General features: G+C 47.1%; 1 pseudogene; it reads left to right on the top strand.

Annotated features, from left to right (window-relative positions):
• The first annotated feature begins 11,300 nt into the window (after positions 1-11,300).
• Positions 11,301-12,899, top strand: LOC133914737 (serine/threonine-protein kinase SAPK4-like; annotated as a pseudogene).
• The last annotated feature ends 11,469 nt before the right edge of the window (positions 12,900-24,368 follow it).

The following is a 24,368-nucleotide window of genomic DNA, read 5'->3' as shown; positions in this document are numbered from 1 at the left end:
CTCAAGGCTGGGAGAGAGAGGGCTGCCACTCTTCAAGCTCCTGAAGAGGAGTGACCACTTTCGGTGGACACCGAAAGTGGAAACAGCCCTCCAAGATCTAAAAAGGTACCTCTCCTCCCCTCATGTACTGATCGCACCTTGATCTTGCTCTATGTTGTAGCCACCTCATAGGTCACAGACTCAGAAGCTACTATATGCTATTCCGACGGCTTCTTGCAAGCTCAGACACTACTTCTAGACCCACAAAATCAAGGTAATCTTCTCCCTTCCGATTAGAGATATTCTCCACAATAGAGATATAGCAGGAAGAATAGCAAAGTGGATAGTAGAGCTCGGGGAGTTCGATCTCTAGTTCATCCCCTGAACGGCTATCAAGTCCCAGACACTGGTCGATTTTGTGGCCAAGTGGTCATCTTTTGAGCCCGAGCAGGTACAACGACCAGAGGCAAATGAGCACTGAACCTTTCACTTCGACGGATCATTCATGCTGAAGGGAGTGGGGGCTAGAGTAATCTTGACCTCACCAACCGGCAACATTCTTAGGTACATAGTTCAATTATATTTTTCAGCCACTAAAAATATTGGGGAATATGAGGGCCTCTTGTCTAGAATGCGGGCAGCCTCCGTACCTGGGATTAAACGCCTGTTAGCGATGGGGGACACACTACTAGTTGTTAACCAAGTGCATAAGAAGTTTTAGTGCTCTCATCTAAAAATGGCTGTATATCTCGCCGAAGTGAGGAGACTGGAGCAATGTTTTTTCGATTTCAAAGTTAGGTACGTCCTTTGCAAGGATAACTTCCTAGCCAATGAGCTGGCTCATCTAGCTTTTTCTCACGAACCTGTCCTGGTCAGAATCTTTGAAGAAAGACTCACATGACCATCCACCATGGTCTCGGGCCAAGGTGAAGGGGATGCTTCGCTTGGAACGGAGCACCAGAGGCAACACCTTTGGAGGCAATGCCTCCTTCGGTGCCGTCGACCTCATTTGGCCATCATGTGGTCGTCCTGCTTGATTTGGGTACGATCTGAATGGATCAGATCTTAGACTATCTTCAAAATTGAGCAATCACTGATGATGATGCGTCAGCAGAAAAGGTCTCGCGGTAAGCCTGCAAATACTACTTGATAGAGGGACGCCTTTACCACCAGAGGAGCAATGATCTTTTACTGAAATGTATCACTCAGGAAGAGGGGAGCACAATGCTCCCTTGTATCCATAAAGGCATATGTGGTAGCCACGCTTCGTACCACACTTTGGTTGAAAAAGCGTTCCGGTAAGGATTTTGTTGGCCCACTATCCACTAGGATGCTTGCAAGTTGGTGAAACGGTGCGAGTCATGTCAGTACCATGGCCGAAAAACTAACCTACTAGCCCAAGATTAAAAACTATACCACTATCTTGGCCTTTTTGCTGTCTAAGGGCTTGATATTGTGGGACCTTTCCCTAAAGCCCCACACGGTTTTGAATTCCTATTCGTGGCAATCGACAAATTCACCAAGTGGATAGAGGCCGAGCCCATCAAGAAGATCACCTCCACAGTAGCGATTAAGTTCATACGCGGGCTGGTAGTACGGTTTGGCAGTCCAAATCGCATAATTACGGACAACAGGACTCAGTTCGTCAGTAGTACTTTTCAGTACTACTATGAAGAGATCATGACCTAAGTTTGCTATGCGTCGATGTCACATCCACACAGCAACATATAAGTCGAAAGGGCAATGGGATGATATTGCAAGGGATCAAAACCCGGGTCTTTGATTGTCTTATAAGTTATTCATGACGCTGGGTGGACGAACTGCACACAATACTCTACTCACTGTGAACAACTCCCAGGAAGGCTACGGCCGAAACCCCTTTCTTCCTTATTTTTGGCACAGAGGCAATGCTTCCCTCCAAGATAGCCCTTCAATCACCCCAAGTGGCCAACTACTCGGACGAAGACCAGGTGGCGTGATGCGAGGATGATATAAACCTGATCGAAGAGTTATGTGAATGTGCTCTAATCCGAGCTGTCTGATATCAACAAAGCCTCAGATGCTATCACAACCGCAAGGTGAGGGAGCAGGGACTGGTCGTAGGTGACCTCGTCCTTAGGCAGATCTAGAATAAGGCCGGTCGGAATAAACTCTCCCCAAGGTGTAAATGACCCAACAAAGTAGTCGATGTCACCTGACCTGGTGCGATCAATCTAGCCATGAGGACGACCGTGATTTACACAACTTCTGGATCATCGCCGTGTGGCGCAAGTTCTACATGTAGGGTTGCTCGGAGACGGGTCTGTTTCTCTATTTTGCAGAACCTTCCGAACGAGCGTGGAATAAGGCTTGTAAGTTTTTAAAATTTTGAAAGACTAGACTCTCTGTTTTGCAAGATGCCACGACCAACAATGGACCCCCGCCGGATTGACTCTCCGACCACTACGGGGCCTGGCGACCAGGAAGTTAAAACAACCAGTTGGCCATGGGCTCTAGCATAGCGTGGGGTCATTGCTCGTGTAATGACAATGGTACTAACGACCTGGGATAACGACCGCGAGGTCACAAGTCCCCACTTGGGTCAGGCGCTGGTCGCCACCAAGGGACTTGTCATGCCAAGGACTATCCTACACTTTGAGAGCTTAACTGACAGGCGGAGCGGAACAATCAGAGCCTACACGCCATGACAATACAAGGAAAACTCTATGAACACTTCGAACAGAGGCCCAGACCAGATGATTCAAAAACCATAGGGCCCCTGTATAATCTTTTGGCCATCGACAAGGCCATCAGAAGTGGTTAAAACATTTTCATTCACGGAAAGAATTGGTTACATACATGATGATTACATCTGGCCAGACTAACTATCATGTTACATGCCTGTTCTTTCCCTCCTGACTCATGTGGTCAATGCACAGTTGGTGGAAAGGTTTTGCCTGACTCGTGTAAGGCGTGAGGATCCACCAGCTCTAAGAGTTTAGAGGTATGTGGATCCCTGCTTACCCTTGAACGAGTCAAGGAATCTCTTATACTCTTCCCAAGGGAGGCAGCTGGTCGTCCTGAGAATCGGATGATGACCCGCGTAGAGGTCTGGCAAGATGGTGGCGTTGAGACCCTATTGGAGCTGCTGACAGGCACTGTGAACCCGCCAGACCCTTTTTCTACTCCTCTTATGCCTTCTCCTCTTTATCAATCTCTTTCTATAGAAGGTCCCAATCGATCTCCTCCTTATCATCGGAGATGTCTATAACCTCCCCTGGGGCGACTGCTCGGATCGGTGATCGGATGGAAACGGCAGGGAGAGGCCCTCTCTGCAGCGAGGGAAGCACGAGGGTGGCTGGCCCCAACCTTTCCAGCAGGTCCTTGGGATTGTCTAACCTTGGGGGCACCACCGCCAGCAGAGCTGGCGTCGGAGGCGGCTCGGACCTTGCCATATCCTCAAACCCATTAACCTTCCCGATGAAGGATGGGAGGAGGCTGCCATGATTTTCAGGTAGAGTTGTCTTCTTGCTTTACAAAAGGCATCGATGGGTGGCCGGCTGAGTGAACTCCTGCTTCTATAGCCCATCCAGCCATTGATTCATGCCTGGGGTGGAAGGCGGAAACACCGTGGAAAACATCCCCACGATCCTACCATTTACTACCCAGGGGACTCATGGCCACACCCTGGTCAAACTCATGCGTGCGTGGTGGTGCCTGGGCAGCCTCACCCAAGCTTTTTTAGACACATTCTGTCGGTGAATCAGGAACCAGGGGTCCCCGAGGCCGCATTTAAGAGCACGCGTGGCCTGTCACCTCCAACTGCTCCCGCCACGCTTGGTGTCAGTTCCTGCCATATTCTGGCAGAAGGGCGTGGGGACGTTAAATGCCTGGGTCCCATCCCGTGCCATCCGGCGTGCCTCGGGATAACGTCGCAAGGGCCGAGGTGTTCCGTCTGCCACACTGCTGTGGCAGGAGAACAAGACAGGGCGGGCACACCGGGCCGCTCTGCGGCTGCCCGGTGGGCCCTCTCCACGACGCCTGTTGCCAGTGCCATTATGGTGACTGATGACCGGGCGCGGGGCGCGTTTTCAACCCCCAGTCACTTCGCACAGAGGCTATGATGACACCCTTTCCATTTATGGTGCCTTGGAACTCGTGCCCTCCCATTTGGGGCACGCTACTACCGGCGGGTATTTAAAGCAGCTGGCAGCTCGGAAAAAGACAAGCTGAAAAAAATCTCTGAAGAAGTGAATATCTCTCGGCAAGCTCTGCACGGTTGAAGTAGTTAAGGAAGTAGAGAAGATCGAGAAGGCCAACAGATATACACAGACCGAAGAACAAGGAGCCCCAGGCTCTAGGATAGACAAACATTCTTGTAACCAGCAACATCCTTGAGGGACATTCTCAGGGCATTTATAGTATCCATACAGGAGTAGGGTGTTACGCCTCCGTGCGGCCCGAACCTGTCTAAACCCCCAGTGCATTTACTTCATGCCGCACTAGATCATTCCACCCCGCCAGCCATCGCATTCATATCCATTTATTTCTCCGGCAAACATATTCAGAATCATCCCCCTGGCCGAATCTCTAAAAAGGGGTCCCTCAGGATCCCTGCGATAGGAGTTAACCCTCCGACAGTTGGCGCGCCAGGTAGGGGGGAAGCATACCTGAATTTGTTTGTTTGTTTTCTATTGCAGGAAAAATGGCCGGCGGTCATCGTCTCCAGCGCTCTGGCTCCAGCTCCAGTGAGGAAATGGAGCCCCTCGCTCAGGCGGCCCCAGTCGCTGCTGCGTCCCAGTAGCAGCCACGATCTGCATGCACGGCGTTCCCCTCTCAGGGGGACCATGGCTCTGGGCCCAGCAGGGCCGCCGCCGCCGTCGCCGGTGCACCATCCAACCCTCAGCAGGTGGCCGAATCTCCTGCCGCCAGGTCCGCATCTGGACAGCGCTGGGCGCCGCTCCGGTGTAGACTCGCCTTCGGCGAGGCCAGTCCCGGGAGCGCGCTGCTTGCGGCGCAAGCTCTCCTCTGGCACCCGCCAGTCCAGGCGACGGGGGAAACCCCGGAAGGCCGCTGGCTCCAGGAAGTAGCCGCCCTAGTCGGCACAGCCCACCGCCAGGTGCTGGCCGAAAGTTCCCGCGCTACGTCACAGCGCGGCGCAGCTAAGACCGGCCCATCATTAGGTGGCAGTCGCACTGGCCGGGGGCCTCTAAGCGGAGTGCTGCCCCCCTGGCCACTACCGGAGCCCAGGACCTCCGCTTGCACCTAAACGAGCGGAGGGGCATCAAAGACGCGCGTGTCACCCTCGAGCGCCAGCGGGAGACCCGGCAGGAGGCTGAAGCCGAGGACCAGGCCTCCTCTTTGCCGGCCCATGATCGCCGGGGCTCCCCGGCTCACCGGCGTTCACCGCCCAAGGGCACTGCCCGCGCCGTAGGGTACGGCACCGGCTGCAGAGCCTTCACCAGTGAGCTCCGCTGGGTCAAATGGCCCACCAAGTTCCGCCCTGAACTGCCGGAGAAGTACGACGGGTTCATCGACCCTATCGAGTTCCTCCAGATATACACCACCGCTGTCCAAGCGGCTGGCGGAGTGAGAAGGTGATGGCCAACTACTTTCATATCGCCTTGAGGGGCTCTGCCCGCTCTTGGCTTATGAACTTACCTCCAGGGTCTATCAGCTCCGGGGATGATCTTTGCCACCAGTTTGTGGCTAAATTTCAGGGCACATTTACGCGCCCCGGCCTGGAGTGCGACCTCCATGCCGTCAAGCAGCAGGAGGGGGAGACGCTGTGACGCTTTATTCAGCGCTTCAGCCAGGTCCGCAACACTATCCCACGGATAACCCCCCACGCTATCATTATCGCGTTCCGGCAGGGCGTCCGCGACGAGCGGATGCTCGAGGAGCTAGGCACGCACGAGGTCAAAACCACCGCGGAGCTTTTCGCGTTGGTCGACATGTGCGCCAAGGCGGCGAAAGCTCGGGCATGGCATGTTCCGCGCCCTGAGCACCCCGCAGCCGATCAGCCAGGTCCTTCCCGCTCCGACAGGAGGGAAAAGAAAAAGAGAAGGAGGCGCGAGGCTGTCCCCATCGAGCCAGCCCAGGGCCCCGCCCGTGGGCCGGCCTAGGAACCCGACCGCCGGCAAGCACACCGGGCGGCCACCGACAGACGGCCTGCGCCCGCAAGGGCTCCGGCCCGAGCCCCTCCTAGGGCTCTGGCTCCCGCAAGGGCTCCCGCTCCGGCAAGGGCCCCCGCTTCTGCGGGGCCTGAGCTAGGGAAGTGGTGCTCGATCCACCAGACCAGGTGGCATGACCTCACGGAGTGCCGCACGGTCAAGGGCCTCATCGAGCAGCGCCAAAGGGACCGCGAGCCACAGGGGTGGCGACGACGTTGCTGCCCCCAACAACCCAGAGCTCGGCTTCCAGGAACCCGAGCACACCATCGCCTTCATCGACGGAGGCATGTACACGCCCTCCTCCCGCCGCAGTGTCAAGACCATGCGGCGCGAGGTGTGCTCGACGACCCCGAGCGAAGAGGCCGTAAGGCCCCTGAAGTGGTCAGACGTCCCGATCACGTTCATCTTGACCGACCACCCCGCCAGTACTGCAGGCGTGGGGCGACTACCCCTGGTAGTGTCCCCCACCATCTGCAATGTGAAGGTCAGCAGAGTGCTGATCGACGAGGGCGCAGGCCTTAACCTCCTCTCCAAGGAGGCTTTCAAGAAGCTGCAGGTGCCCTCCAGGCGCCTAAAGCCGTTGCTCCCCTTTTACGGGGTGACACCCGGGCACTCCCTGCCCCTCGGGCAGGTCGAGCTGCCCATGACATTCGGGAGCCGGGACAACTTCCGGACGGAGAACGTCATCTTCGACGTCGTGGAGCTCCCCCTCCCCTACAACGCCATCCTCGGGCGCCCGACGCTCGCTCGGTTCATGGTGGTCACGCACTATGCATACCTCACGGTTAAGATGCCGGGCCCAGCGGGCCCCATCTCCGTGTCCGTCGAGACCAGCAGTGCCGTCTCTTGCGCCGAGCAGTTATACTCGGCCTTGGTCTCAGCTCGAGCCGACGTCGAAGGTCGTCCAGGGGGCCCGGGACCCTCTTCATCCAAACCCCGACTCGCTGCCGATGCCTCCGTTCCTACGAAGGAGGTCGTGGTGGGCGAAGACGCCTCCCACGTCGTCCGAATCGGCGGTGACCTGGGCGGCAAATAGGAAAGCGCGCTCGTCACATTCCTCCGGGCTAACGTCGACGTGTTTGCATGGCAGACGTTCGATATGCCCAAGATCCCTAGGGAGGTGATCGAGCACCACCTGGCTGTGCGCCCGGACGCACGCCCGGTGAAGCAGAAAGTCTAGCAGCAGGCGCCCGAGCGCCAGGAGTTCATCCGGGAGCAAGTCAGTAAGCTCCTTGACGCCGAATTCATCCGAGAAGTCCTCCACCCCGAGTGGCTGGCGAACCCCGTCATCGTCCAGAAGGCCAACGGCAAGCTCCGTATGTGCGTGGACTACACCGATCTAAACAAGGTTTGCCCAAAAAGATTCTTTTCCTTTACCCCGCATAGATCAGATTGTAGATGCAACCGCGGGATGTGATCTTTTGTGCTTTTTAGATGCAAACTCTGGTTATCACTAGATTCGCATGGCCATAGAGGATGAAGAAAAAACTACTTTTACCACTTCGGTGGGGACTTATTGCTATGTATCGATGCCTTTTGGTTTGAGCAACGCTGGGTCTTCTTTCTAGCGCGCTATCCGTATCACCCTTGACTCGCAGGTTGGCCGCAACGTCAAGGCCTACATTGACGATCTCGTGGTCAAATCCCGAGACCGCGCCACCCTGCTCGAAGATCTTGCCGAGACTTTCAACAGTCTCCGCACTACCCGCCTGAAGCTCAACCCCGAGAAGTGCATCTTCGGGGTGCCTGCGGGCAAGCTCCTCGGTTTCTTGGTCTCCAGCCGAGGGGTCGAGGCCAACCCAGAGAAGATCCGGGCCATCGAGCAGATGCGACCCCCAGCTCGACTCAAGGAGGTTCAGCGTCTCGCCGGCTGCATGGCGGCCCTCGGGCGCTTCATCTCCAAACTTGGGGAGAGAGGACTCCCCCTCTCCAAGCTTCTGAAGAAGACTGGTCGTTTCGACTGGACGCTGGAGGCCGAGCAAGCCTTCCGCGATCTGAAGAAGTACCTCACCTCGCCGCCCGTACTGGTAGCCCCCTCCGAGGGCGAGCCACTACTGCTCTACGTGTCGGCCACTACTCAGGTTGTGAGCATGGTACTGGTGGTGGAGCGCGATGAGTGCTCGGGGCCAGATGCTGGGTCCCAGCTCCCGGCCGCCCCCGAGCACTCTCCAGTCCTCGCGGCTCCTCCCGAGCAGGGGGTCGAGCCCGAGCACTTGGCTCCTCCCGACCAGGGAGTCGAGCCCGAGCAACCGGCCTACCCCGACCACGTCGCCGAGCTTGGGGGCTGTGACAGGCCCTCGGGTGAAGCCGCAGTCTGGGCCCGCCGTGTACAACGACCGGTGTACTTCGTCAGTGAAGTCCTCTGGGATGCCAAGACAAGATACCTCCAAGCCTAGAATCTGCTCTACGCCATGCTCATTGCTTCCCGGAAGCTACGCCACTACTACCCAGGTTCCCCGATGATCTGTGAAGACCAAGTACCGGGAGAGGTGTGCCCGGGGCTATGAGCAGTAGCCCCCGGGCACTCGAGTACCCCGAGGGCCCACTGAAGGAAGTTCTGGGAGAGAGTGCTCGGGGCTGCGCGCAGCGGCCCCTGAGCACTCGGTCTCCCGAGGATCCGTACAAGCATGCCCGGGAGAGAGTGCTCGGGGAGGTGAACAGTAGCCCCTGAGCACTCGGTTCCCCGAGGACCAAGGAAGGGCATTCTCGGGAGAGAGTGCTCGGGGATGTGAACAGTGACCCCCGAGCACTCGGTTCCCCGACGACCCAGGAAGCCCCCTGACAGTGGCCCCCACAGGGGTCCAGCGATGAGATGTCAGCCAGTCAAAGGCCCGAGGCCGCATTTAAGAGCGCGTGTGGCCTATCACCTCGAACTGCTCCCACCACGCTCGGTGTCAGTTCCTGCCATATTCTGGCAGAAGGGCGTGGGGACATTAAATGCACGGGTCCCATCCCGTGCCATCCGGTGCGCCTCGGGATAACGTCACAAGGGCCGAGGCGTTCCGTCTGCCGCGCTGCTGTGGCAGGAGAACAAGACAGGGCGGGCACGCCGGGCCGCTCTGCGGCTGCCTGGTGGGCCCTCTCCACGGCGCCCATTGCTAGTGCCATTATGGTGACTGATGACCGGGCGCGAGGCACGTTTTCAACCCCCAGTTACTTCGCACAAAGGCTATGATGACACCCTTTCCATTTATGGTGCCTTGGAACTCGTGCCCTCCCATTCAGGGCACGCTACTACCGGCGGGTATTTAAAGCAACCGGCAGCTCGGACAAAGACAAGCTGAAAAAATCTCTGAAGAAGTGAATATCTCTCGGCAAGCTCTGCACGGTTGAAGCAGTAAAGGAAGTAGAGAAGATCGAGAAAGCCAACAGATACACACAGACCGAAGAACAAGAAGCCCTAGGCTCTAGGATAGACAAACATTCTTGTAACCAGCAACATCCTTGAGGGACATTCTCAGGGCATTTATAGTATCCATACAGGAGTAGGGTGTTACGCCTCCGTGCGGCCCGAACCTGTCTAAACCCCCAGTACATTTACTTCATTCCGCACTAGATCATTCCACCCTGCCAGCCATCGCATTCATATCCATTTATTTCTCCGGCAAACATATTCAGAATCATCCCCCCGGCTGAATCTCTAAAAGGGGGTCCCTCAGGATCCCTGCGACAGGAGTTAACCCTCCGACACATTCCATCATAGACACGTCGCCCCAGGAAGTACTGAGGAATCTCAACCAGCGTGGCATCCGAACCACTCAAAGTCCAAAGGGGCACGCATGAGGAACCGAAAGCCCCTCGGGCCCGGCAACATTCTATGTCTGTCTCTCTTCCTCTCAGGATGCTTAACTTCCTCACGTGACGTGAAGTTCGAAGTCAAACATTGAAAGCTAAACAACATCGGTGACAACTCTCTGTGTGGACTATGTTCCCTGGAGTCCAAGTGGTGTGACCAGACCTGACCACGACCATGGGGGAGCTTGGGGGCTACTGACGGAGTATTGAGTAAGGGGGTGTCCTAGCTAACGTGCCTCAAGAGGGATATGCCGACCAACGGGGGATATTTTCTGAACCCTGGCCCATTGCACGACTAGGTCCAAGCTCACACGACCAACGTAAGGCTTGCATGACCAGCCTGCTTGCAATATTATGAGATCCCGCGACCAGCCCTTGTTGGTCGCAGGGTCGGTCCTTACCTAACCCATCTAATTGAATTTATTGCTATCTACTTACGTGTTTTCCTTCCCCAGGCACCCCATCCAGTTTTCGGCAACTTGGCTGGCGTGGCTGGGCACTGCCCTGTCCTATAGCATTAAATGGTACGGACTGGGCCTTACGGGTCAGCGTAGCACTGCACGACTGATGATACAGGGTCTGCAGAACGACCAGGCAAGTGGACGGTTTTGTAGGTAGACTCGCGGGGTGTAGGGATAGGACAGCTTGTCAGATGATCTTATGGCACACGATGATGGGATAGGTTGGGCGGCTAGAGGAGGCAGGTGTGGAGGCGTTCCACGGTTGGGATAGGCACTCAAAGCTCTCAAGGCAAGTTAGGCTCACCCAATTCTCTAGGATATAATCCAAGAGTAGAATATATAGCTAGGCATGGGTCTGCTAATTGGAGCCCACTTGTAAGTTCTCCTTCTCTCTGGTATATAAAGAGAGGAGGACTTGGTTTGTAAAGAGGGATCGGTAACCAATTCACAAGCACTCATAAAAAAAATACACAAGACGGAGGGCTATTATCCTTCAGGAGGCCTGAACCTCGATAACCCCGATGTTCTTGAGTTCAACACACACACACCGACGAAAGCACACCTTAAGCGTTGTTCACGTGCCCTTCGACCGGTACATCCCGAAATCATTGTCAGGGATTAACCCTCGACAAGTTGAACCCGTTTTCCTTCCAAAAATACTATCAATCACCCATTATATGCCTTCTATACTAGATGACGTCTCCTTCCATTCGATAATTCATCTCATTTCACTTCGAACAACACATGATTCTCTCGCGATAATTGCTTTGAGCTGCTACACGACGCCTCCGATCTCAGTAAGCGACGAGGTGACCAAGAGGTCCCGACTATGCTTGCACAGGCCGAGGGGAAGCATGGGGCCCATGAGCCGTGGCTAGCCCGGGGGTGGGGTGCGGAGGCAGATGAGGTAGGTATGGAGAAGTACGAGGCGGTGCAGGACATCGGATTGGGCAACTTCCTGGTTGATGCGGCTGATGCGCAACCGCGAGACCCAAGAGCTCGCTGTCGTCAATTGATTCGAGCGTGGCCACCGGGTTCTTTTTTTTTTTGAAGCTTTTTTGTTACGGCTTGCTTGGCTGGAGGTGAATTAATCACTAGGTCTGGGTGGATTGCACCGCGATTCTAATTTTGTTGGTTTGGAGGATCTGTATTGTGTAGATTGATGAGAATGTGTATATGGAGATGATCAACCACCCCTCACTGTGCCACCCCAACATCATTAGATTCAAGAAGGTTCGTCGATGTGGACCAAAACGTTTGCACTTTTGACCATTTTCCTTAGCCTTTTTTTATCACATGTTGTTTGGTGCCATTTTAGTGTTAGGGAGCAGTTTTAAAGGGTGGCAGATAAAAGATTTATTTGAAAATATATTCTGTAGTTTAGTTTGACACTTCATTGATTCCTCTTAACTGCATATAGTGAGGGAATATTTTGATTGGTGTTGTTTAATTCTGTGGCAACTTTTGCTACTTTCCATCATCCTTTCTCCCTTTTTTTCGTTCTAGCTATTCCCCTAGTGTTTCTTACGAATTAGGTATGCATTTTAGTGTCACGTACGCATGCGCTTTAGATACTTGTTATGCTTTCTATGGCGATCATTCATGCAAAATCTCAAAATTTTAAAGGTTAAAAAATGTCTGTTTGAATTGTAGTCAAGCTTAAATGGACGAAAAAATCAGATTGTGCCTTCACCCTGTTAGCTTCAGTAGTCTTCTCTTGTCCTTTTTTGAATCACATGGTATTAATTGTTTTGGGAATAAATTGTGATACTTACATCAACACACCTTATGATTGTGATGGAGTTTGCAGCAGGCGGGGAGCTCTTTGGTCGAATCTGTGATCGTGGGCAGTTTAGTGAGGATGAGGTCTCGTAGTTTAGTCCTGAGTGTATGTTAATATTTTGGTGAAAGAATGGTACTTATTTTTTTCTGCTTAGTGCAGGCCCGGTATTTCTTCCTGCAGTTGATCTGTGGCATGAGGTACTGCCATTACATGGTACAAAACACACACAAACATAATTTCTTCAGCAGATGACATCCAAAATAGCAGCCCACTTGTTTAAGCATAAATGACTGTTATACTATGTGTTTTCATTTTTATTCGTTGGTTGTGAAAGTGCATCTTTGTGCAATGCTTACAAATGACATTTCCCCCTTCTCTTCCCCATTGTTTTCTTGACTGCAATATGCAGTTCATAATGTGTCTTGGTAATGGAGCTTCTCATCACCCCAACTGCGATAGGGCAGTTCATGTCCTCTTGCTATTGGTTATCGAATTTAGAATCACGAGTCTGTGGCCAGCCTGTTCAACAAATCTTAAATTGTGTTTTCTGTTCTAAGAGCTTGATCAGCATCACAAATTTGTTTTTTATTGGTTATCTGTAAGTTCGTTAACATAGCGGTACATGCTTCATAAAATTTGGTGCTATAATGTGACCTGTTTTTGTTTTTAAAGGTCAGAGCATGCAATACCTGCGATGGATGTGAAATTCTACATTCGTACTTACTGTGAAATCACCTTTAATTCATTAGCTGAGCATTTTTGTGGTCCAGTCAAACATGATGCAGAGACAAAGCAAGGAAATATTTTGCATTATTGTCATTTCCTCAAAACCTTTGAGGATGGAATGGGAAATATATATAAAGTATTTTCACAATGTTCGGTCAGTAGAAAAGTTGGAAAAAGAACATGCCATTGATTTGGAAGGTAATTCCTAAATAAACACTCTGCATCATATCACTTACATTCACTAACCATTGTTCTACCAACGAAGCCTACAAAATTTTCTCCGACATTTTTCTTTGTTATTGTTGTCATTTGTTGTTAGGGTCGGATGTCTTGATTTAGGGTATTCTAGCCTTTGTCAACCCTATGTAACCTGTAATCGACAAAAAAAGATTGAGGTGCATCCTGCATGTGTAGCCAGGTTTGAGAGGGTTTTGGCTTACTCATTGGCTTCCTAAAATTTGGCTTCATAAAAAATTGGATAATTCCTCAACGATTGAAAAATATCGGAAGATTCAGCTCAGTAAGTAGGCATGTATTTTTCTTGTGTTCTATGATAAATTGTATCTTATATGAGAAACTCTATTAGACGATGGATCACGCTGAAGCGACCCACAACATTAGTGTGACATAGCCGTTGGAGTACAGGAGCACTAAACTTGAGGTTAGGGTGCCAAGGTTTTCACGTTCCAGGGTTACTTTCTCTTCCCTGTGGGCTGTGGGCGAGCTGACTAGGCAAAAGGCGATGTTGTCTCGACAGGTGGTGTCAGGCCGATGAGAGGTTATGGGAGGATGGAATCGAGGCGACGACTGATGGGTGGGATGAAGGTTGTGGTGGAGGGGTGCCATTGGAAAGGAGGAAGAAGGATGCTGGTGGAAAGGAAGTAGTGGACACGTGAAAGGCAACGTGGTAGGTTGTGCGACCTGCTGCTCGTTAATGTTGTCTATCTTATATTTGTTTGATGCTCACTAGGTCATTGTTTTACATGTACTTTTATTTGTTTGAATCATATATTTGTGTTCCATTTTTCAGTGACGTGAATCTCATCTCAAGCATGCTATTTCCATGGCACGCTTAAAGTTTGTGCACTATATATTATGTTGAATTGTTGGTGCACTCAATTATATATTTTCATGGTAATTCAGCATGGGTTAAGGACTTACATGAGGAATTTTATAGTCATAGGACATGTTTAATTGATTTTTATTATTTTGTTTTTTATAAGTATGCATGAACCAGCTACAATGATACATGATGTTATTTTACATGTGTTTCACCTAATAAATTATTTTATATCGTAAAAATCTTCAGCACCCATCGCAATATTATTGGTTTTACACTACATGAAAAAACTCAAAAGTGACGGGTCATAATTATTATGGGTAAGGATCCGTCACCAATAAGGTCATTGGTGATGGGTCAAAACTTAACCTGACCCGTTACTTATGACTGATTTACGTTTTTCGCGTTTTTTGATAGAAAAAAGTCAAAAAAAAAAAAATTCATCTAAGCCATTCCAACGCATACCTATTACTACTGGCCACGGGTCACTTCTATTTTTTCAGCACTATTTTTAGTTTTTGCGTCAAGCAGGAGTCGAACCCGCCACCTTCCCTCGCGCGCGCGTGTTACCACCCTAGCTATCATATTTTTTGATGGACATCAGATATTTTATCCTTTTACCTTTTTGCCTAAGGTCATAATGACCCGTCACTTATGAAGGTTATAGGTGACGGGTCGTAATTTTGACCCATCATTAATGACTGATTTTTTATTTTACATATAAAATTTGTATTAATATTTACATATAAAATATGTATTAATATTTACATATGAAATTTGATAGGTGACCGGTTATAATTTACTTATAAAATTGTATTAATATTTTATGAATTTTTGAATATCTCATGCAAATGATCGTAATTTGATATGTGTCCCGAAGTGCATCTAATAAAACGAGCATAACTTTTGCATATAAAATTTGATTTTGAATTTTTTTACTCTACGGACATCTACAGAAAAAGTTACATCCGTTCTCTCCCCACTTTGTCAGGTTCAGTGTATTTTTCAAGGTCAAAGACGGCTTGAAAGATTGAGTTCTCGCCCTTCGAAGTTTCTACACCATTTTTAGAACATACATTTGTGTCCATAGCCGCCACCCCTTACATCAAATTTAAGTAGAAATTATATATATTTCCTATTCTAATACTGCTTAGATGATAAAAATAAGAAAAAAATAAAAGAAAAATAAAAAATATTAGTAAACTAAGTATCTATGACTATTATCATTAGTTACGGGTCACAGCATGACATGTTACTGATGTCAGATCATAAGTGACGGGTCACAATTTAACCCGTCACTTATGAGTACCCACCTTAGGTCAATCATAAGTGACGAGTCAAATGTGTCCCATCACTTATTACTTATCATAAGTGATGGGTCATATTACACCACTCATAAGTGACGGATCATATTACGATCTGTTACTATTATCATAAATAATAGATCATGTTACAACTCGTCACTAATTTTATATCTTCTTTATTTATTTTTTCCGTAGTGTTAACAAGTGCACGCATACTGGTTGGGATAAGTAGCAAACTGTTTTCTCATGGTCTGACGGACCAAGAACAATCATTTGATTGTGGAAGTTCCCCTTTTCTCGTTTAATAATGCGATTAGGGTGTTGTTTGAGAGACGAAACACGCAAAGTGATCTTACGATCAGAAGGAACGACTCTACGGATCTGAACCTTTTTCATCGACAGCAAGGGAGGGCAACGAACGAGCAAAATGTACAGGAATGATCTCTACGGCTCCATGCATGTTTTGACAATTACGAAGTAAATCGAGGTTCAAAAGTTCAAATTGCACCTTCAAAGGTAATATAAAACAATAACAATAGTGTAATATGCTTTGATAGTTTGAAGAGTAGGGAACGGGTGTTTGCAGCATATATGGCTTTTTCCATGCCAAATGACGGCCAAGTGTGGATTCATCGATCAGCATGGATTATTTCTAATAGCTAATGATGGGCTTCTACATGCATAGTAGAAGTTGATCAAATCAAGCATGGAACTTACTGCTGGCCCACGACAAATAGATTTCATCATCAACGTCCCCTTGAGCAATATGACACGGTAAACACAACAACCCTGACACACCGGCCAGCATCTCTATATATCATGTCTTGAGTTGAGTTCAAATTGTCAGTAAACTGAATTTGGATATACCTGTACGTAGGATCAAGATTAGTGACTAGAGGGAGTGAATAAGTGTTTAAATATTTTTTTATGAAATTAATAGCATTCTCCTATTCTTAAACCAAACGCATCTCAAAATCACATACAGAAGCAAGAGAGAAAAAAACAGATTGTAAGACTTCCAAAACCAATGCCCTATTTAAAGCCATATTAAGAGTCATAGCGTAATAAAGCAATCAACTTGAAGAAAAACTTCTAAACATAAGAGAACTAGCCACCGAAAAAAGAGATTCTTCAAGTTAATAGATCCAGAGAGTTAGGATGGTTCAAGACCAATTTATAAAAGAATATTAGCTCTCCATCAACAAGAATAAGACCTCTTATAAGACCAAAAGGAGCAGCTCTAAAGAAAAACGAAAATAAATAAAAAAACACTAAAAACTTGCACTAAAATACGGGAACCAAAATTAGAAGACTAGAAGGAGATGAACTATAGCAAATGCAAAAACACTTTTCATTGAGCTCAGAGGAACGTCCTCTTTGGTAGATTACGAAGTATTTTTTTTCATAAAAGCTCTCATCTAAACATAGGCTAAACATTCCTCTCTCTCCAACTCTAAAAAAACTCTCAAAGGCTTAAGTGTTTCTACCAGCCATACCCCTCTATTTATAGGCTTAGTGGGCTTGTTTAACCCTTAAGCAATCCTGTCCCTAAATTGTCATTCACTTACAATGCACTCTCACCTACCATCAGAGGTAGTTTCGTTCGAATTTTTTTTCGTCCATCGGATGGCCGTGGTGTCTTCATGACTAACCTCTCCTCGACGAAAGCTTTGCGATGATGCCACGTGCACTTCATCCTCCTATGTTTTTTGCGGCCAAACCGGAAAACCAACTTTCATACTTCTCAAAGTATGACTCACAGCCACTTGCTTACAACTTAAGCAAGTCTTCCAATGTCGATGCATCTCCTCCATCTTGCGATCTTAACCATCTGTAAGTCTCTCTTACTCTCGATCCCTTGGGCCATATTGTCACTTGCACCGGCATCCCCTTCGCTTGACTTTGCCAACATGCTGTCTTCATCCACCTTCTCAAACTTTGCTTGGCTTCCACATTAACAGCTAGGATGACCCTTGACTCTGCCCGACTCATCATTCGGCACCAAGCTCCCTGCTTAACCCCGATCTTCCCACCGTCGGCTGCCAAGTTGCATCCATAACCTACACACCATAAGACAAGCAAACATATACTTCAAATACATTTAACTCCATCACAAGTTAGTCAAAATCAAAATCCCTACATAAATGACACATCTCTAAAAAATTGTGAACGCCGGATGATCTGGTGTTCACTCCTCCTGAGTGTCGGACCATCCGGCGTGTATAATGTCCTTAACCAAGTTGTCTATAATCTTTCTACAAAAAATCAGTCCGACGTGTACATCATTTTATTACCAGACCATCCGGCGTGTGCAACTCCACTGAACCACCATTTTGTAAACTTCTCTGGAAGAACTAGTCCAGCGAAACCTCCTGCATTCATTCCTTCCAGTGTTGGACCATCCGGCGAGTACAAGTTCACCAGAGCCAATTTTCAACCTCTCTAGAAGAAATTCTTTGGCGTGTACTACTACCCATCGCCGGGCCATCCGGCATAAACTTCTTTTTCTGCCTCTAGTTTGAAATGCTCCGACGTGTACTCCGTCTGAATGCCGGACCATCCGACGTGTTCAAAATCTCAGGCATCGGACCATCCGGCGTGTACAATTTTCCTAGACTCAGAGACAAACATGCCAACTATATTTTCTCTATAACTTTGGTTAGTTAGGATCATAATTACAGTAATAACCATACGCATACAATCTAAAAATCATTAAACCAAATTAACACTATTATCAATCACTTATCACATATAAACCAAGACACATTTCAACTTGATTTCTCACAATAAAAACTAAGATTTTGTCCTCTTCTGAGCTGCTGGCATTCACCCGTCCAGATATTATCTCTCTATGTCGTGTGGTGCACATGTCCCTCATTTGCCTTGTCTACTCCTCTCACCATCCACGACAAGCTCATCCAAGCCTACCTGCCTCTCCATGCTCAATTTTCTTATCAGCTTAAGCTTTTGGGGAATATGAACGGATCCAAAAGGCAATTCAGGTAAGCTCAAAACTACCCTAGATTTTGGCTAAAAAGCCATAACTATGTAGCTCACCTAAGTCCATTATAATTGACAATTGAGAAGACTACTGCCAAATCCAAGCCCAAATCAACCTATTACAATCGAGTCTAACCCTCATCCCTCTGAGCTCTGGCAAGTGGCAGCGGCAGGTGGGCCGCCTCATCCCATTGGACTCTAGCGATTGGCGGTAGCAGGCTTGCTCGCACAAGCTGGGTGGTGGCGAGCATGCACGTGTGACTGTCAGGCCGCCTCATCCCTGTGGGCTCTAGCAATGATGGGTACACCTGACGATGAAATTCTAACTCCGCCACTGTTTGAAGGTTAGCTCTAGTCAATACATGAACATTAAGATGATATTGCAGTGGATAAATCATTTGTAGTCCACTCCTTTTGTTTTCATGTATCGATCATCGATGGGTGGAGCGGATTGCTCTGCCATATCCAAGTTGAGGTATGTGCCATTGAAAAGATTGATCTAATGCTTGTCCTCCCACTACTACAGAACTAGCCTTTTATGCCGGCCCATCACTATCGGCTCCTAATAGGCCAGCAGTGATGGGACATCACTACCAGTTCATAAGCCGCACGGGAAGACTCATGAAATGGCAGTGATAAGGGTCATCACTACCGACCGATGGCTTAAGACGGCAGTGATGCCCAGCTCCCTCATCATAATCGGCTTAAGCCACTGTCCGACAGTGATACCAGGGCATCACTGTCGGCTGGTTATAAGAACTGGCAGTGATGTCTTGGCTATATAAAAATCGCCCTCTCTTTTCCCAAGCACAACAGAGAGGAGCTCTGTTCTTGCTCGGTGGTGGCTATTTTGGTCACCAAGTTCTTGGTAGCTTCAAAATTTTGAGGAATCCTCATGCCTTAGGTGTTTCAAGATATGTAACTTCATCTCCAATCCATTTTTAGTTGAATTTTATTTGCTAAATTGCTCTAGATTTTGAAATGATGGAGATGAACCTATGGCCATGATGTTTTGAGACAATGTAGATGCAATTATACCTCATTTATGATATGGAAGCTTGAATTAGTAGCTTATGGTGGAGAGTGTCTTTATTATTGATTTGCATTAGCTATATGTATGAATATATTTATTTTTGTTTTTAATGAATTAGAAAATTTAGCCATGGTATTAAGGTATTTAGCAAACTCCAATTATATTTTTTTATATTTTAATTAATTAGCAATCTCCAATATAAGAACTCCAATGATATTAAGGCATATTTATGGTTGATTTTTAATGAATTAGAACCTGCAGAAATATATGCCCTTTAAGAACAGATTGTCGGGTTCTTTCTGGAATATGTTATCAACCCAAATAGTGAATTTCATGAACCGATTGTGCCATCGACATGGGAAAACCTTCAGAATTACTATGTATTAATAATATATCTTTATTGTTGATTTACATTAAATGTAGCTTATTGGATGTCTGTATTGAGAGAGATACGGGGAGATTGAGGAGAGAGAGAGGGAGGACAGAGAGGAGAGAGATAGAGATATTTAGAGGGAGATAGACAGAGGAAGGAGAGAGACGGGGAGGATAGAGAGGAGAGGAAAAACCACCATCACTGCTTGCCAAAACCACCATCCGATAGTGATACCACAGGCATCACTGCTGTCTGGTAGTGATAGTCCTCGAACCGACAGTGATAGTCGAGAACTATCACTGCCCGTTAACCACTACCGGCTCTAAAACCAGCGGTAAAAGGGGTTTTAGAGCCAACAATAATATATTGTTCTGTAGTAGTGTCCAACCCTGCTCTAGCACACTTGCCATAGCCACCTTCTGTATCCCATAATCCCATGTGTCCATGACTTCCTTTGTTCTTCTATCGTCCTCTTTACTTTTTCATAGATCGAAACTGACCTACTCATGTGTATGTGTTGATAGCAAAAAATGTCATGGCCAGATTTTTTGTATACAACGGATAGTCTGGTGATCAATGTCGTGTCATCGCAAGACTATCCGGTGCTTGTAGTTCGATTTCGGCCAGAAGACATGCTTTTTGGAAAAAAATAGTTTCGTGAGGGGCTCATTGAACGACAGACTATCCAGAGAATGGGATGAGAATTTGATGCAGCAATTCATGCTCTATGTATAAAATAGTTTGGCGAATGATCCAGTGAAAACACCGGACTATTCGGTATGTAGATGGTCAATTTGCGCCGAATACTTGCTATCTGGAAGAAATGGTCCGGTGGAGATTCCGGGGGATCACCGGACTATCCGGTGAGAAGAAGATGGTTTTTAGCCGAAAAAATGTTCTCTGGTGAAAATTGTCCGATGAGATCTTTAATGATCGCCGAATCATCCCGTGCGTTCAAAAGAAAAATTTGCAAAAAATTTGTTCTCTGTAAATATTAGTCTGGTGAGGGTGTCTGGTGTACACCGGAGCATCCGGTGAGGGAAGGTGTGCTCTCTTGTCAAAAGTTACTCTCTGCAAATATCGGTTCGGTGACATACTCCGGTGAGTATAAATGTGATGTCGGAATATCCGGTGTGTGTAAGACCGAGTCTTACAGTTTCAGCCGAGTGAACTCGTCGGATGGTCCGGTGTTCTGGAGTTTGTTCTCGCCGAACCATCCGTTATTCAGTTCGAAACCGAATCGAAGTGGATTCGTGGATTTGTTCGATCTCTTTCACGATTTTGGCCAAACAGGGTGTGTTTAGGGTTGGAATAGAGTCCTACTTTGATTCCCTAGGGTCAAGGGGTGGAGGCCGATTGCATATCCATCAGTCAATCGCATCTATAGCATCTACTTTTCGTTTTGCCTTTACTTTCCTGGAATTTAGCGCTAGTTCTTCGCTTCTATTTCGAATCCCTATGGTTGAGGTGGTAGTTCTTTTTCGATTTGCTCGTAAATCATCTGGGTGGCGACCCCCAAGATTGCCGGTCGAAACCTTTGTCTGTTTGTTTGTAAACAAGTCGCACGTTGCTGTGAAAAGCGACAAGTATCATTGACAGACCCGTGTTGGCGAGGTGTTGCCCAATTCCGAGCCAACACAAATTGACGACTCTACTGGGGACAAAGTTTTTTCGGCTACCTCTTGGCCAAATTCTGAAACCCTAGCCATGTCTACTTCGGAAATCAACAAAGACAACATCATAACGGCGTCCTACGATGAGTTGCCAGAAGAGGCGCATTTGGCGCTCGACGCCGATATGGAACGACATCGACAACAGCTCCTTTCGCGCTATGTGAAGACTCGACAAGGCGTGTTCAAGAAACAATACTCTCCAACGCCTACCAACCAAGTTCAGGTAAAGCCCAATGTAAGTGATGTTCCCCATGCTTTACAAGAATACTTTGTGCATACAGTTGATCAGGCCTTAGGAGCTGCAGTGAGTAATAAAATTAATACTTTAGCTCAGGGTTTAAATCAATCTCTTAATAGATGTTGTGATTCTATAGCTTTTGATGTGCAAAGCATTAAGGACAACATGCAAAGCATTAAGGACCCATTGAAATAGCCTTTATCATTTGATGCTAGCACTTTGAATCCTAATAACTATGGTAAATTTCAGCATGTCCCATTTAATTCATTGGCACAGTCTATGACACCCACACCTATGCAACAAAACATGCCGATTCAAAGTTGGACCAATGTGGGTTTGGCTAATGCGGCGACACCTCCGTTTAATACATTGAATACTAGTAAACTAGAGATTTCATCATTGGTTTTTCTGGTTCCAAGCACTTCATCTAGCATAACTAGTTCGGTTCCACACATAGCTAATAATTGAGCTACTGAAATTTCAGCAAGCATGCCGCTAGTTCCATTCAATACCGTGGCATATAGCACACCTCCCATACCTCCACAAGGTACCGGCATCCCTTATGATCCATTACCGGATACTTACTTCAATGTGTCTCCACCAGATACTACACATACACAGCCCGTAGTGCCTCCACAAAGCATTCCATAAACTAGTGCAAATCCTATTCGATCCATGGCCGAACAACCTATGAGACGTGAGAGAATTAGAGAGGAGATGGCTAGTCTTTTGAAGGAGCACTTTGGGGTAGAACCTAAAGGGAGGGCACATGTTTATCAAAAGACATATCCTGATTATTTTGATACGATTCTATATCCCCGTGGGTTTAAGGTTCTTGATTCTGTCAAGTTTAATGGGGAGGATAGTAGAACCACAATGGAACACATAGGAAAATTTCTTGCACAATGTGGTGAAGCAGCCGTGGGTTTAAGCTGTTGCGGACGGCGAGTGCCGAGCATATCAACAACCTCTGCGTCCAACGTGCTGCACACTAGCAGCCGCTGCGGGATTGGCACCTGATTTCTCACGGTCATTGGCATCGTCTCTTGTTCCTCTTCCAGTCAGTGCACACCACATGCTCGACTAAATTTCCCAACCTGATTGTTCTATCTTTTGGCTTCCCATTTTTGGTACCCTCATGCTAGACTGCTTACCCATTATTGCTTTCACCCTAGTGCATGTAAATCTGATCTGCTTGTGTCTCCATTTTGGCTAAGGGAGTTGAAGATGGACTTGGCATCTTACAGTGAAGAAGCAAGATTTTGATCTGATTGTAGGAGAGTTCTTGCTTCCTTGGTAGTATATATTTAGAATTCTTATTGTGAAAGGAAACTTTTGGGTGGCTCTGGAATTACTTAAAGAAGAACAATATCATGCCTGTGCCTCAGAGAACATGTTTTTTGCTTAGTAACTAAAATGGTTCTTATAGTTGCAGATTCTGGTGGATCAAAATATCCAATTATCCTCCATCAAATTGTATGTGTTAAATTAACAAATACTAAACCGCCACATCCAATTTATTTCTCCATCAATGTCATTCTGCTTTCATGACAAAGTAGAAACAAAAATAGGCAATATATACTGCAAGGCATTGAGAAGATCAAGGTAGGCTTTGGATATATCATCTGGGTGCAAGTTGTTTGTACGCATGTCATGAACACTTACAAAGCTCAAACCCAACAAAAGATGCACCTTTTATCATTACTAACTTGTAGACTGTAACCAGATGCAGTTTCCTGGGTGTGGCCAGAGTAAAACTTCGATCACTCTTAGAGATAATTTTGTGAGAAAATTGGTGTGATAGTGATTGAGGAGGAACTAACACAACATTTTTCATTCTTCCTTACTTTAAATCTGATTATGAATCATGTTGACTATTTACCTTATTTCTCAATTGGAAGATGTTTCTGATAACTATGCTTTCTTATATGTAATATTACAAGCTGTCTTTTCAGGATGGAAAAAGATAATTAACACTCTGCTTCCTTTACGTTTGGACAACACATTATGTATCATTTTTTATATTACATATGGTATAACATGGTACTATTCCTAATTTGTAGATTGATACCTAGGTTTTAGCTCATAATCATACTTATCTGTAATATTATAAGTTGTTTTTTCAATAGGGTATTATGCATTTGTCACCTTAATAAGTATTCTTCTATATTCCATACATGGGTTTTATTGCACATCAATTGCAAATAGTTTAGATCATCAATGTTTGTAGTCTCCACGTTGCAGAGCACGCTCATATATATATATATATATATATATATATATATATATATATTATGTGCCTAGACGTAATGTAGTTCACCCATGCATCCACCTCTAGTTACGATCCCAAAAATAGTGTATTTGTGATCAATAAGATAGGTCGGTTATTATAAATATATATGGTCGTAACTCGGTATTTTTTTTCTAGTCGTAATTATATACTTTTTGTCATGTGATCGTAACTTGTTCACATCTGCGCATACCCCCAATTACGATTTCAAAAGCAGTATAGTTGTAATCATAACTGACTTTTTGTCATGTGATCGTAACTCAACAGTATGTGTTATCGTAACTAACTATTTTCTTAATTGTAACTGGGGTGACGCAACAGTAAACTACAATACGTTTCGTAATTATATACTTTTTGTTATATGATCGTAACTCAACTATATGTGCCTTCATAACTGACTATTTTCTTAGTCATAACTTAGTGAGTGACGCAAAAGTGACAGCAATAACTGAGAGTGGCGTAACAGTAAACTACATTGCGTTTAGGTACTGAATAGAGTCG

This window comes from Phragmites australis, chromosome 4 (genome assembly GCF_958298935.1).
Source record: "Phragmites australis chromosome 4, lpPhrAust1.1, whole genome shotgun sequence".
In the NCBI taxonomy this organism is placed as follows: Eukaryota; Viridiplantae; Streptophyta; class Magnoliopsida; order Poales; family Poaceae; genus Phragmites; species Phragmites australis.
The sequence above is the reverse complement of the archived record's forward strand: the minus strand, read 5'-3'. Positions and strand labels throughout refer to the sequence as shown.